This window comes from Neolamprologus brichardi, chromosome 14 (assembly GCF_056152115.1).
Source record: "Neolamprologus brichardi isolate AB-2024 chromosome 14, ASM5615211v1, whole genome shotgun sequence".
Lineage (NCBI taxonomy): Eukaryota > Metazoa > Chordata > Actinopteri > Cichliformes > Cichlidae > Neolamprologus > Neolamprologus brichardi.
In genome coordinates, this window is record NC_142117.1 from 37905019 (window position 1) to 37911218 (window position 6200).

Genomic DNA, 6200 nt, shown 5'->3' on the forward strand with positions numbered 1-6200 from the left:
GAGTGAAAGCAGTCAGCAGCCATTTAGCGTATTCATTTTAGTTCTAGTTTATGAAGTTGTGCAAAGTTGAACTGTCACGTTCCCTCAGTTACACAGAAGGGCCTGAAAGTGGCTGAAATCCAGGATGAAGCAAGATCAGATCATAAAATAAAATAAGAAGCAGAATGAATGTTTTATATAAACGTGCTTAAACTCATCAGGTACCTGCACAACAGGTGAGGGCCTGCAGGACCTGATACCATCACACAACAGGAAACAGGCTAGTTCATGATCCTTTGGGGCTTGATACCCATTCTCAGGGTGGGGGTGATGGCGTCTCCCCCCTGACCTGTCGTCCTGGCTCCTCCTTGCCGTAGCGTGATGTCCCTCATCGATCTCTAGCCTGAGAGTGGTCCCCTCCTCCACACAGCTGGAATTGAACTTGCACCTCCCACTCCAAAGGCATGTAGTCTTACTACTACACTATCCAGTAGGATCCAATCGGGTTCACTCTGAGGGAAAACTAAAGGACATAAATGTGATTTTCCATGGCTGATAACAGCAATAAAATGCAGGCTTTGGTGTTTTAAAGCAGGAATCATTTTAGCTCCGTTCACTCTCATCATGGAGGATTTGCTCCTGCTGAGTTTCAGCCAATATCTGAGCAACATTTATAAAAGAAAGTGGAGCAATATAGATCCCCTTTGTAAGAAAAGCATTTGACTGGCCTGATGTTGTTACTCCTAAATCAAATAGGTCTGAAAGGGTGGAGGGGAGGGGCTGAGAGACGAGGGCCGTGCAACAGAAATCGTGTGCTGTGTATATTTAGAAGGTTTACTGGTGGAGATTAGAGTGTCCGGGTGAAGGTCCGCGGGCCAAACGTTGACACGCGCGGCAGCAGTAATAACACATGTCTCGCCGTCTGTGAAGTGTGTGATGATGATAATTCCCCGCTGTCAGTTAAAATCGGCAGCATACTGTCTCGCTGTCAGGCCAAATCTCTGGGATTATGTTATTACAGCCATAATGTGGGAGTACAGTAGCCGAGCGTGCACGCACACACACACGGAAACACCCTGAGGAAAACTGCTGCTTTGTCATTTAAAGACGTCTTAATGGACGGCGTGTGATGATACCGCTCGTGTTGGGAACAGCTCTGAATAGCAGATGGAGACGATGTCGGAGCTCGGTGGTTAAAGTCGACTTTTTCTGAGTTCAGGTCAAAGACGGGAAAAAACAGACGGATTACAAATCGGGATTATAACGTAGAGACACCAGCTGCTAATTACAGAGCAACACCTACATGAACGGGGCCCACAGGCCTCTGCTTTCAGGATTAAAGTGACACCAGCGCACAGACGAACATCCAGGCTGCAGCAGCCGTCCTCAAGTTTGGACAAATTCTCTTCTTCATTTCATTAAAGACAGATAACGTAACCCAAATTTGGATGTTTTATTTAAAGAAACCCTTTCTGCTCATGCTCAGTGCCAGTTTTTCATGCTTGGAGTCTGGAGCAGCTTTGCATGATTCACAGTTTGAAACTAATTGAGGCTTTACTGGCTTTTTAAAAGTGGAAAATATTCTTTTGTGTACTTGGACACAAATCCTTTAGCTTTCTTAGTTCGGACTCTGCTAGAGCAGCTTTGCATAAGTCCTTGTTCAAAATAAACCTCCTTCATCTTATTCTGAGGCTCAGTGTAACTTTTTAATTCATCGCATATATATATATATATGTATATATATATATGTATATATATATATATATATATATATATATATATATACATATATATATATGTATATATATATATATATACATATATATATATATATATATATACATATATATATATATATATATATATATATATATATATATATATATGTATATGTATACATATATATATATATATATATATATGTATACATATATGTATATATGTATACATATATGTATACATATATACATATATGTATACATATATACATATATGTATACATATATGTATATATGTATATGATCAAGGAGGAAACAAAATAGTTGCTCAGAGGCGAATAGAGTCTGAGTGGCCTGAGTGATGATTCGTGGTGGGTGGAGAGGGGTGGGGTTTGTTAGCAGTCTGATGGCCCAGGGGAGGAAGCTGTTAGTGAGTCTGGAGGTGTGGACCTGACTGACCTCAGGTGCACCAGGTCAAACAGGCAGTGGGCGGGGCTGCCAGGGCTCTGTGATGGGCTTTACCTGAAACAGGAAGATGGCAATGGTCCAGGTTAGAGCAGGGCAATATGGCCAAAAATATTTATTACGATATACATTTGAAAATTTGCGATAACGATATAACTGACGATATAACTGACACCAGACAAAATACTTTACAACTCCATCCACAACTATTTTCAGTTGCAGATGATAAAGGATTCAGAAAGTTTATTCATGCAGGTCCATATGACAGAGAATGTGCATCTTCTTTTTGTTTTCATATTTTAATTTATATTTAATTGTGTTGTGGTTTGCAGTGTTTTGTGTTGTTTCACTTTAAATTTGTTTAAAAGGAAAAAGCTGAAAATTTAAATAGTTAAAAGTTGAACTGTGACCAGTTGGTTTTTGTATTATATGATTTATTTATTACATTTTATGTGGAGTAAATAAATAAAAGTATATTTACGGTGGCCCCTACAGACAAAACACGTACAAACTCCAAAACACGTAAAAACTCAGAAGCACATAAAAACTCAAAACACGTACAAAACACAACAGAAGTGCTCCAGGACGCTAGGGGGCAGTGTTGAGCTTTTGTTACCTGGTGGCCAGTGTTGGGAAGGTTACTTTTAAAATGTATTCCATTACAGAATACAGAATACATGTCCCAAAATGTATTCTGTAACGTATTCCGTTATGTTACTCAATGAGAGTAACGTATTCTGAATACTTTGGATTACTTCATATATTATCATGCTGTTTACAACTACATGAATGTACTATTGCTGTGATTTATTACTGTTACTGAAGGTCCGCGGCTCCGAACCGTAGTAAAGGGACCTCTGGCTAATACGGTGGGTTCTGTGTCGGGCTCATAGCCGGAAAACTAGCTTTACTTTGTTGTCTGGGTCACTTTGCTAGCAGAGACAGAGAGAGGCGTTGAAAGGCTGCTTTAACGGGACTTATTGTTTCAGAGGAAAACACGAACACGGTGTACAGTCGAGTCTTAATAGCTTACTTACAACTGGGCTCGTCAGGCACTCTTCTTGGCTGCAGTGGTTATTATTATATTTACATGCTTCCAGCTCCCGTTTTTGCTCGATGACAGCTCGTACTTTTCCTTTTTCTCCCTCCCTCGCTCACAGACACATAACGTGTATGGCAGTCCATTCTCCCTGCAGCACGGACTACACTGCCTATGATGCTACATTCTTTAGAGCTATACCTGTAGCATTTTGCCTATTAGCTTAGCACAACAACAACAAAAAGGCCTCTCTCACCCAGGAAACTCGCAGAGCGAGAGCGTCACCCTGTAACCATGGCAACCGTAACGCTGCCACCTGGAACAACAGAACGTAGCTGTCAAACAAAACCCAAACAGTCCTGACCCGCCACAATATGAAACAGGGAAGTACCGCCGTGTAATCCATTTATTTCAACAAAGTAACTGTATTCTAAATACCACCTTTTTAAACGGTAACTATAACGGAATACAGTTACTCATATTTTGTATTTTAAATACGTAACGGCGGTACATGTATTCCGTTACTCCCCAACACTGCTGGTGGCAAGCCACAAGCCAGCAAGTACCAACGACCGGATTTGGTGTGTGAAGTAACAGGTAAATGAAAATTTTTTTTAAAAAATTATTTGAATATATATGAGTGCCTGTGTATAAATACACAAACAATACACATATGCTTTCAATTGTGTAATTTAAGTGATCTAGTAGCTCTGCTTTGGAAGTTCAGTTCATGCTAGAAATGTGTTTTAGAGTTTGTACGTGTTTTGTCTCTAGGGGTCACCGTATATATTTATATATAAACATATATAAATAAAACCACTTTTTTTTTACGTTAGTAATTCCTTTTGTGCATAATTTAATATTATTGTTAATAATAAATTAATTAAAGCAACAAAACAACCTGAAGAGCCGGTTCTCTAAAAAGAGCCGGAAATCCCATCACTAACGTGCGTATGAAAACAAAGGCACTGCGCATGCGCGTTTTACCCATGTTCTGTCGCCATATTTCATTTTCTTATCGTTGCCCAACATTATATATATTACCGTGATGATATGGCCCACCTCTACTCCAGGTGAGGTCATATTCCACCTGTTCTCCATTTACAGTGAAAGTTGAGTGGACCGGTCTGTGCCTGCTGACGTCCATTATGAGACGTTCAGCTTCAGGTTCTTCTCCTTGCAGCAGCGGGACAAGTTCTCGACCTCCACCCTGTACGCTGTCTCATCTGGATCCGGGAGGTGCGGGCCGAGTCGGGCTGATTGAGGCCGGTTTGTTTGGAAGATCCAGGAGCAGATGGTGGTGGCATCCTCCATGGAGGACTACCCAGTTATCCCCCTCGAGGGAGGGGGTTGGACGGGTAATCTATTCTGTGTAAAAGTCATTAGACAACCAATCAGAACAACCAATAAAGCCAATAAACAATAAATGTCATAAGATGCAAATATCAATAAACACATAAGAATTGAAATATGTGAGTAAAATCAGAATTTAGGGGCACACAAAGCTCATAACTTACTTTTTATTAACAACTTCTGATTTTTTTTTTACAAAGATAATAATTTTACAGACTGAAGTGGAAAACAAAGTTTCTCCCCAACATCACAGCTGATACAAAAACACACTTTTCATCGCCGCAGACGACTGAGCGACTCCTGCGTCCACAGTTCAACAGGAACAGATGTTTTTACTTTTCATCTAAATTTAACGGCCCGTAATCACACACTGCTGCGCGAACGCTGCGCACATACTCCAGTGTAAAGCTCAAAGCCTGCATTACATGGATTTTATTTATGTGACGCACTTTTCATCTGTAACAGCTGCTGCGCGCTGGATTTAAAATGAGACAATGCTCGCTGTCCGACCCGTCTTATCTGCTCGGGATTTGCTGCAGGTCCACTTTACGAGAGCAGCTGCATTATGTAAGAAAACACTGAATATGACTCGGGATCAGCAGCCCTCCAAAATAAAAGTCCAGCCTCAAACCTCACTGAGAAAAAGCTGAAAGCAGAGCTGACTTCTGTGAAAGCGAGCGAGCGCTGCAGGCTGATGGGAGCGGGCAGCACACAGGGAGAGTTTTCCTGCAGCTGATCCGGGCGATTCATGGAGCATTTAGTCCATCCAGACAAGTCAGCGTCAACACTTTAACTGAAACACACACACACACACACAGGGCTGTGTAAAGAGTGTGTGTGGCTGAGAGAGAAGACACTGCAGGCGGCTGAACAGATAGAGAAAAAGATGGTGCAAAGTTTGAATAGGAGACATTTTCCCGGGGCTGAAGCACAGACTGGATATCTGGAAACAGGAAGAAGCCTCCAGGGTTTCTTCCTGTTAAAAGGGAGTTTTTCCTTCCCACTGTCGCCAAAGTGCTGCTCATAGGGGGTCATATGATTGGGGTCTTTCTCTAAATGTATTATTGTAGGGTCTACTTTTCAATATAAAGCACCTTGAGGTGACTGTTGTTGTGATTTGGCGCTGTGTAAATAAAACTGAATTGGATGCAGCCATTGTGACATCACTCATTAGCCAAGTCCTCCAAAAGCTGCAGTTCCTCCAGGGTCCACTCGAGGCTCCAAAAGTGAGTCAGCAGCAGTTTTGTTTCAAACACTTTGCCTTTAAAAGAAAATTCTCTTATGCAGTGAAGACTAACCAGAGGTAATTTTACCGGCAAACAAATCAACTTGAAATATACTGGAAGAATCCTCAGAGACCGACTTCCTGCAACTATCCAGGAACAATCTGCTGACAATCTGAGCACCTTCCAGCACGATGGAGCTCCATGTCACAAGACAAACATGATCTGAAGTTTGCAGAAATCTTGAAACTTTGGATTTATGGGCAGGAAAATTCGCGTATCGTAATCTGACCCAGAATCTTTGGTCGGCGGTTGGACGAGGAGAAGCCGACAAAGCGACCAACAGGCTGAAACACTGATCGGGCAAGAATGGATCTAACAAGTCGTGACAGCGAACCAAGCGTGGTTCTTACACTGCACACT